This window comes from Ornithorhynchus anatinus, chromosome 11 (assembly GCF_004115215.2).
Source record: "Ornithorhynchus anatinus isolate Pmale09 chromosome 11, mOrnAna1.pri.v4, whole genome shotgun sequence".
Classification (NCBI taxonomy): domain Eukaryota; kingdom Metazoa; phylum Chordata; class Mammalia; order Monotremata; family Ornithorhynchidae; genus Ornithorhynchus; species Ornithorhynchus anatinus.
Window position 1 is genome coordinate 18285442 of NC_041738.1, and position 10391 is coordinate 18295832.

The window sequence follows — 10391 nt, forward strand, 5'->3', positions numbered from 1 at the left end:
TTCTATTCATCGTAGACACAGAGGCTCAAATTTCGATGCTATCCAAGTGTAGTACTGAGGGGCTTTGATGATTCCAAAGACATAGTCTGTTATCTGGGGTGTTGGGACAGGTCACAGAATGGGATCCTGACACTGCTGGGAGGAGATATCTGAAGTATTCTAGCAGTTGGTTGGATTTCTTTGCTCAGAATGGTCATCCTTGCACAGATCCAGCTAAGCCCTATTGCTGAGTTGTAGACTCTAGCCTTCAACCTCGGAGAAGGTCTAAGACAGGCCAGATTTAGAGGGAACAGGGTATTATTGCTGGGGAGAGCATAATTGCTGCCACCTTCCCCCATAACCAAGATCCACCAGGAGCAAATTGCCCCAGAGGCTCTTCCTGCTGTGACCGAACTGTTGAAGGACTTGCTGGTTGGAGCATTCTGCGGCCAACACACTCTCTATTCAATTCACTGGTGTGGCCGGCATGGAATGCAGATTGGGGGCTGGTGGCTGACGGTGGACTATCGGTCACTGAACACCAAAATGTACTGCTGTGTGCTGCTGTCCCTTCCATTGTTGACATTCTAAGTCGGATGGAAGTCCTGTCCACAACATGGATGGCAGCCATCGGTGTGAAAGACATCTTCATGGTCCCAATCCAGGATCAGGTCCAGGATAGGTTTGCCTTTGCTTGGGAGGGGCGACAATATACACTTATGCCTTTGCCCCAGGATTTAATTACAGTCCTACCATTGCGCCCAAGTGATGGATCGGGTCAACCTTCCCCCTGAAGTTACCATTCTCCAGTACATAGATGATATCCTGGTTGGGTGACTTGATCAGGAAGTAGTGGCACCAGCCCTGAGAGTAATCATCAAACACTTGGAGGACATGAACATACCATCCAGAAAGATCCAAATACTGGATCAACATGTCGTCTTCCTTAGAATATCATGGAAAAGGTCCCGAGAGGGCCAGACACCAATATGACTTGCAACAGTACCAAGCTCCACCTCTAAGGACAACCTCTGGCCAGTCCTGGGAATGTTGAGATTTTGGTGGTGCCTTGACCTGGGATTTGCAATTTGGGCCCAGCCCTCATTCTCCCAGCTCAAAAAAAGTACACAGTGAGAATGGATGGAGATGTACATGTCCAAAACTGAGCTCCTTATCTTCCCTCCCAAACCCTGTCCTCTTCCTGACTTCTCTGTCACTGTGGATGGTACGACCATCCTTCCCATCTCTCAAGCCCACAACCTTGGTGTCATCCTTGACTCCGCTCTCTCATTCTCCCCACATATCCTATCTGTCACCAATGCCTGCTGATCTCACCTTTACAATATCGCCAAGATCCGCCCTTTCCTCTCCATCCAAACGGCTATCTTACTGATACAGGCTCTCATAATATCCCGGCTGGATTATTGTGTCAGCCTTGTCTCTGACCTCCCTTCCTCCTGTCTCTCCCCACTCCAGTCTATTCTTCATTCTGCTGCCGGATCATCTTCCTGCTGAAACGCTCTGGGCATATCACTCCTCTCCTTAAAAACCTCCAGTGGTTGCCCATCAACCTCCGCACGAAGCAAAAACTTCTCACTCTAGGCTTCAAGGCTCTACATCACCTGGCCCCCTCCTATCTCACCTTCCTTCTTTCTTTCTACTTCCCACCCCACACGCTCCACTCTTCTGCCGCTCACCTCCTCACCATTCCCCGTTCACGCCTATCCTGACGTCGACCTCTGGCCCACGTCCTACTGCTGTCTTGGAATGTCTTCCCTCCTCACCTCCCCCAAATTAACTCTCTTCCCCACTTCAAAGCCCAATTGAAAGCTCACCTCCTCCAAAAGGCCTTCCCAGACTGAGCTTCCCTTTTTCCCTCTGGTCCCTCTGCTTTCTCTCTGCTCCCCCTCCACGCTCTGCTCCCTCCCCCTTTCCCCCCTTCACCTCACCTCAGCTAAGCCCCTTTTCCCTCTGCTCCTCCCCCTCGCCCTCGCCCTCCCCTCAGCACTGTGCTCATTTGTATATATTTTATTACCTTATTTATTTTGTTAATGAGGTGTACATCCCCTTGATTCTATTTATCGTGTTTATGTTGTTTTGTTTTTGTCAGTCTGTCTCCCCCGAATAGGCTGTAAGCCCGTCATAGATTGATAGAGATAGATTGTCTCTATCTGTTGCCGAATTGTATAGTCCAAGTGCTTAGTACAGTGCTCTGCACATAGTAAGTGCTCAATAAATACTATTGAATGAATGAACGTACGAAGAGGCCCTGCATAAGATCACCCAAGCCATGCAGCAATACTAGTCCCTCTGACTCCTCGATAGGAAAGACTGTTTGTCTTTCATGCTTGGGTTGGAACCACCGGGTGGCAGTATGGCCCATGGCAGGGGAAGCTTCTGCAGGTCCAAATCTTGATCATGTCTGTCTCGGTGGGGTAGAAGGGAGCCAAGCATCGCTATTTCCTATGGGATAAGATGATCACTGGCCCGTACAAGGCAGTCACCCGGCAAGATTAACCCAGTAACAGCAACAACAGCAGAGCCTGCTGAGTTTGCCAGCACCTTCCAAGTCACTATGGGCACTGTACCCAGTTTCTGGCCAATCACTGCATGTTGGAGTAGTGGACAACGGGCTGGACCAACGTTATGGTAGCTCACTGAAGTTTACAGGGGCATGCTTGGTGGGGTTTGGCGGTAACAACCTCTCTAGGTGTATCCCGTTGTAATAAATCATGAGGGGTAACCTTTCACCAAAACAGTACGATGGGTGTCACTTCACCATCACCCTGTGTGACTGGTAGAATACACTCAAACGTTTCAGTAACCCCTGCAAACCCACTATGTCGGGAGCAGGGAAGGTTGTCAGAGCCCATGCAACTTTGGAGACTGATTAAGGCAACCTCCCAGTGTGTGTGCGCAAATTGATGGGATGGTTTCAAATGTGACCAGTTTTGACTTGGGGATTTTCAACCAACATCCTGGTCCAAGCCAGGATGTTGGCCTGAATACCATTGTGGTTGAGGATGCCCTCACAACTGCCTTAACTATGCAGAAGGAGAATCGGGGTGGACCCGGCCTCCTGGCCTATTCCTGGTGTGCAGACCCGTGCCTACTCCTTCCTCCCCAATCACACAGCAAGCATATGCACATGTGCTGACCTGGTTTCCTCCACCTATACTAGTCTCACTCTGTATCAACCGCTTTCCTGGAATCTGGAGCGAGGCCGATGCTACACAGTCGTACTGGCTGGAGTCCTGAGGGTTCTCTTCCCGGGGATCTCCTCCCTATACACTGGGCAGAGTGAGTTAGACGTGGCCCTGTGGAACCTTATAGGCACCCTGATGCAGATGGCCAGGGTCACCAAGGATGCGATCACTGCCCTCCAAGAGAAAGTATAGGCTCCAGAGCAGATGGCCCTCCAGAATAGGCTTGCTTTGTACATACTCCTAGCCAGCTAGGGAGATGTGTACGTTCTCCTAAACTGATTGTGTTGCATATATGTAGACCAAATCGGGTGGGTGACTCGGGACACTAATCAACTCAGTCAGATAAAGTTTTCTCTCCAACACACCCAGGAGGAACTGAGTGGGAACCTCCTCTCCAGAATTGCCGGCTGGCACTAGGACCTGCCAAAGAGGGCCCACTTATCTTCTTTTTATGCCTATTTTGCTAGTTCTGTTGCTGATCTGCTCCTGGAAGCTGCTTAAATGCCAAACCAAACTGACAATCCCTTGTCTGGGAGCCTGCAGGCTGACACTTTGGAATAATGCACCTCCTGGGTCGGGGTCCCATAGAACCAACACCTGTTGCAAACTGCCTATTGTGGAATTGGAGTGGATAGCAGCAACCAATTGGCCAGGAACCAGATGTAAGACTCCCACGCCCAGGGGGTTCAGTTTGTCAGAAGGTACACAGACCAACATCGGCTTAAGGAGAGTGGATCTTAGCATGCTTGTTAGTGGTCCCGTTTATTCTGTATTTTGTTGGTATAATAATTTGTGATTGTTCAAATAACTGACTGGTCTGAATTTGGTGTTCCTCTTCCTGGCCATATCCTGAATCGCCTACCCAGGTCAGGGTTCAGCTTAGCCCTAGCTAAAAAAAGTATGTCCTAAACATATTCCGGGCCTGTCCTACCCTAACCCCAATCCTAGCCCTAGGCCTAGTCTTAAGCCTGCCATTAACCCTAACCTTAAGCCCTGACTCTAGCCTTAACCTCAGCCTTAAGTGTAGCCTTATCAACACCCCAACCTTAACCCAAAGAATAACTTCTCCTACCCCTAACCTTAGCCCTAGCTAACATTAACCATCATACTAAACCTCACCACCACAAACCTTAACCTAACCTTTTCTCAAATCCAATCCCAGTTAGACCTAGCCCTCACCCTAGCCCTAACACTAGCAAAAGGAATATCTTTAAACCATTCCATAAACCTAACTCTGATTCTACCCCTAATTCCGGCTTTAGCCCTAATTCTGACCTTTAAAACTAATCCTATCCCTAGATCTAGTCCTAACACTAACCCTAACCTTAGCCCTAGGTCTATCCCTAGCCCATATCCTAACACAAGTCCTATCCCAAATTTCCTGTGTCTAAAGAGGCATCCTATTTGGGTAGTCTCTTCTAGCCTCAGAAGTTCGTTCACCCCGCACTGCTTCAACACAAACATTTGCCCTATTATTAACTCTACCTCTAACCCTAAACCTAACCCTAAATATATCTCTAAAGCAAACTCTAACTCTAGTCTTAATGCTAAGTCTATTCCTAAAACAAACCCTAACCCTAGCACCAAACCTAGCTTCAGTGCTAGCCATAATCCGAACACTAACTAAACCTAAAACTGAACTTGACTCTAACCCTAGTCCTAACCATCACCCTAACTCTTACCTGAACCTGAACCTTACCACTAAACCTAACCATAACACTAATCCTAACCCATTCTCATGATCTACTCCCAACTCAAGCCCTAAGCCTAGTCTTCAACCTAATACTAAACTAACCCCAACCCTAAAATTAACTTTATTCTTAGGCCTAGCCCTAAACCTAATCCTAACCCTAACCAACCCCTAAATCTAACCCTATCCCTAAGACTAGCCCTAACCGTAACTCTAACTCTAACCCTAACTCTTACCCTGACCTCATCACAGCCCTTACCTTTAAGTTAACCCTAAGCCAAAGCAAACCCTGACCCTAGGCCAAACACTAACCCTAGCCCTAAGCCAAATGTTAAACCAAACTCTAAACCTAATGCTAACCCCAGCCTGAATCCTAACCATAACCATAACCTTATCCTTAAGCTGACCCTATCCCTAATGCTTACCATCAAACTAACTTACGCTAAAAGTAGCTTTGGTCATAGCCACAGTGCTAAACCTAATTCTAAGCCTAACCCTGACCATAAATTTAAGCTGTACTGTAACCCCCAAACTAATCCCAAATCTAGCCCTAAACCTAAGCCTAACCCCAACCTTAACTTTAACTCCCAACTAAACCTTAACCTTAACCTTAACCCTAACTCTAAACTTAACCCTGACATGATCCCAATGCTTGACCTAAACTCTAAGAATATAGCTAACCCAACCTTAAATGTAATCTAACCCTACCATTCACACAACCTAATATCATTCTTCTCACTTCTCACTCTAGGCTTCAAGGCTCTCCATCACCTTGCCCCATCCTACCTCTCCTCCCTTCTCTCTTTCTACTGCCCACCCTGCACTCTCCGCTCCTCTGCCACCCACCTCCTCACCGTCCCCTGTTCTCGCTTATCCTGCTGTTGACCCCTGGGCCACGTCCTCCCACTGTCCTGGAATGTCCTCCCTCCTCACCTCCGCCAAACTGATTCTCTTCCCCTCTTCAAAATCCTACTTAGAGCTCACCTCCTCCAAGAGGCCTTCCCAGAATGAGCTTCTGCTTTTCCCTCTGCTCCCCCAGCTCCCCCTCTGCCCCCCCTTCACCTCCCCTCAGCTAAGGCCCCTTTTCCCCACTTTCGCTCTGCTCCTCCCCATCTCCCTTCCCCTCCACTCCGCACTGTGTTCATTTGCTCAATTGTATATATTTTCATTACCCTATTTATTTTGTTAACGAAATGTACATAACCTTGATTCTATTTATTGCTTTTGTTTTAATATGTTCATCCCCTTGATTCTATTTATTGCTATTGTTTTTGTCTGTCTGTCTCCCCCATTTAGACTATAAGCCCGTCAATGGTCAGGGACTGTCTTTATCTGTTGCCGATTTGTACATTCCAAGTGCTCTGCACATAGTAAGCACTCAATAAATACTATTGAATGAATGAATGAATATCCTTCTCTTTCTAACCTTAATCCTAATATTTGTGGTAGGCCTAGCCCTAAACCTAACCCTAACTCTAGTCTACCTTTAAGTCTAATCATAAGCCTAACCCTATTTTCAAACATAGCCGTTACTCCAACAGTGTAACCCTTAGACTACCCCATCCCTACCACTAACTCTGACACTAACCCAAACCATAACAACAGCCCCAACAGTAAACTTAATCTGAACACTAACCCTACACTAAACCTTACTACACTGATCCTTATACTAAAGCTAACACTAACCTTCACCTTGACACCAACCTTAACACTAATCCTCATTCTAACCTAACCCTAAACTTTTCCAACAACCCTTATCCTAACCCTAACCCTTAACTTAACCTTTCACCAACCCTTATCATAATCCTAACCATAACACTAATCCTTACCCTCCAACACTTAACCTGAATCATCCCCCTACCCCTACCCCATCCTTGAATGCCAACTCTAAATGTCACACAAACCCTTACAGGAGGTGTAGCCCTAACCTTTAAACCTAACCACAAACCAAATCCTAACCCTGACTCTAACTTCAACACTAACCCTATCTCTAACGCTAATCTTAACTCTAGCTTTAGTCCTAGCCCTAACCCTAACACTAAGCCTAGCTCTCACTCTAGCTTTAGCCCTGACCCCAGTCTAACACTAACCTTAGCCTAAACTCAAAATTTACCCTAACAACAATCCTAACCCTAACATAACACTAACTTCAACCTGAGGAGAGAGTTAAAAGTCCGGAACAATTAGCGGGGGTAATGGGAATGGGCTTCACTGAGGGAAGAAAAATAGTTTTGCCTGGCAGAACAGAGGGCAGAGTTAATGTTGGTATTTGTTAAGTGCTTACTATGTGCAGAACACTGTTCTAAGCGCTGGGGTAGATACAGGGTAATCAGATTGTCCCACGTGAGGCTCACAGTCTTCATCCCCACTTTACAGATGAGGGAACTGAGGCACAGAGAAGTGAAGTGACTTGCCCACAGTCACACAGCTGATAAGTGGCAGAGTGGGATTCGAACCCATGACCTCTGACTTCCAAGCCCATGTGCTTTCCACTGAGCCACGACTTAAAGCAGGAAAGGTTAAATTTGAAGGGAATAAGTTTGGCTTGGTGCTTAGACTTTCACCAGCAGCCCTCAGCAGTTTAAGCATAAGAGTGAAGGAGGCAGACAGAGGCTGCGGGTTAGTGGAGCGAGAGTGACAGAGGGAAAGGGGAGCAAGAGACTTGAGATTAATACAGTGGGTGGAATTGAGAGCAGTAATCTGATCATCAAGAGTGGGTAGAGAGGATAGGGAAGTGTGATGCTTTGGGAGAGATGGATGGGGTCATGAGAGTAGAGGTCTCTGTGGGGAAGTAATGCATATTTACAGGGGTAGGGAGTGTGAGAGAGGAGGCAGGTGAGAAGGTTATGGTCAGAGAGAGGGATTTCAGAGGTGGTGAGGGTGGAGACAGTGCAGCGGTGAGAGATGATGAGATCAAGGATGTGACCAACTTGGTGAGAGGGCGAGGTGTGGTGGAGCAAGAGGTTGGCAGAGTCAAGGAGTGATAGAAGGCGGGTGGCAGAGGGGTCACCGGGTACATCCATGTGGCTGTTGAAGTCTCCGAGGATCAGAGCAGGCAGGGAGAGGGAGAGAAGGAAGGTGAGAAAGGGGTCAAGGTGGTTAAAGAAGTTGGAGGTGGGACCAGGAGGGCGGTAGATGACAGCTACAAGAATCTGGAGGAGGTGGTAGAGGCAAATAATATGGGCTTCAAAGGAGGAGGAGAGGGATGGGGGAGGGGGAATAGTGCGGAAGCAGCATTGGGGTGTGAGAAGGAAGCCGACGCCTCCTCCTTTCCTGGTGAGTCTGGGAAGTGGGAGAAGGAGAAACCTCCTCTGGAGAGAACAGCAGAGAGACCGTGTGCTCAGCGGTGAGCCAGGTCTCCGTAAGGGCGAGGAGGAAGAGAGAGCAGGAAAGGAACAGGCCAAGGGAGCTTATCTATAATGGAGCGGGAGTTCCATAGGCTACATTTGTCAGCAGCTGTGGAGGAGGAGGAGAGAGGAGGAAGAGAGCGAGAGGTGGGGAGAGTTTGGATGGGAATGAGATGGTGGGGACCTGGGTGGAGAGAGGGGGATGAGGGGAGGCGATGGGACAAGAGAACTGGGATGGGACTTGGTCGGGGAGGAGGGAAGGGAAGGAGATGGGAGGAAGGGGTTCGGTGGGGAAAAGCGCAGGGGAGATGGATGAGGGTTGGTGCTGGTAAAGTGGGATTCTAGGAAGGGGGACGAGAGGAGGAAGCGGTGGAAAGTGAGGGAAAGAGCTGGGTGGGAGAGAGGAAGGGGAAGTTGAGGATTGGGAAGGGCATATGGGAGCAAGGGGGTTGGAAGCCCACCCCTCACTCTCCGCTCCTCTGCCGCCCACCTCCTCACCGTCCCCTGTTCTCGCTTATCCTGCTGTTGACCTCTGGGCCACGTCCTCCCACTGTCCTGGAATGCCCTCCCTCCTCACCTCCACCAAACTGATTCTCTTCCCCTCTTCAAAATCCTACTTAGAGCTCACCTCCTCCAAGAGGCCTTCCCAGGCTGAGCTTCCCCTTTTCCCTCTGCTCCCCCTGCTCCCCCTCTGCCCCCCCTTCACCTCCCCTCAGCTAAGCCCCCTTTTCCCCACTTTTGCTCTGCTCCTCCCTCTCTCCGTTCTCCTCCACTCCGCACTGTGTTCATTTGCTCAATTGTATATATTTTCATTACCCTATTTATTTAGTTAACGAGATGTACATAACCTTGATTCTATTTATTGCTTTTGTTTTAATGAGATGTTCATCCCCTTGATTCTATTTATTGCTATTGTTTTTGTCTGTCTATCTCCCCCAGTTAGACTATAAGCCTGTCAATGGTCAGGGACTGTCTTTATCTGTTGCCAATTTGTACATTCCAAGTGCTTCCACATGGTGAAGTCAGTGAGGAAAATGACAGCACTGAGATCAGTTAACAATTAACATGCAATAGCAATAATACAAAATAATATCACATTATATAATATTAATAAGTGGGTGATGCCCAGGGTCAAATGTTGACTTGTCTATGGGTTGATCAAATCAAAATCAGAAGGCTAGCAGCAAGGAGAGTTCAGAGGCTCGTAGCCCAAGTGTCTCTGAGGTGGTGGCGACCTCGCCTGTGGATGGTCCAGCTGGGGAAGGGTGGAACTGTTATGGGAGTCAGAGGAGAGGAAACTCCTGGGGAGAAGAGTAGATAACCAAGCAACATGGGCGGGGTGATTAGGTGTGAGTGTAGGTAGTAGCAGTGAGAACAAGAGCAATGTTGCCCGGGGTGGAAGTGGGGGAAATAATAATAATAATAATGTTGGCATTTAAGCGCTTACTATGTGCAGAGCACTGTTCTAAGCGCTGGGGTAGATTCAGGGTAATCAGGTTGTCCCATGTGAGGCTCACAGTTAATCCCCATTTTACAGATGATGTAACTGAGGCACAGAGAAGTTAAGTGACTTGCCCACAGTCACACAGCTGAAAAGTGGCAGAGCTGGGATTCGAACTCATGACCTCCGACTCCCAAACCTGTGCTCTTTCCACTGAGCCAACCTCTAGTCAGAGCACAGGGAAGGAGGGAATGGGGCCCCCAAGAATGGCAGCTTCTGGGTCGGGGTGGTGGTGGTGGTTATTTAGGGATGTAATGTCCCATGGCCTTGGGGGGTGGGGGAGAGCTGGGGAACACAATGTCCTACAGCTCTTGGGGGTTGCTGCTGAGGAATTCGGTGTCCCACGGTCTGGGTTGACTACTTGGACGGGCTTCGAGGGGTGGTTCTCGTGATGCTGGGTGGAGTGCTAGACCAGGGGATTTGGAAGGTCAGCAGAGAGATTGGGAGATGGCCTGGGAACTACACGAGATTCTGGGGAGCTGCGGGGCTTGCGGCGGTGGGGGCGGGGGTCCTCGATGTCGGTGTCCTTGGAAGGTGGTGCAGATGTCCAGGAGGGGGTGACGACCAAGAGCCCGGAGGCAGGTCATTGAAGTCTGATAGCGTGGGCTTCTCGGGAAGAGAGATCTTGGCTCATCTGTGTTGGCGTCCGGAGGAGAAAGATTCTACCG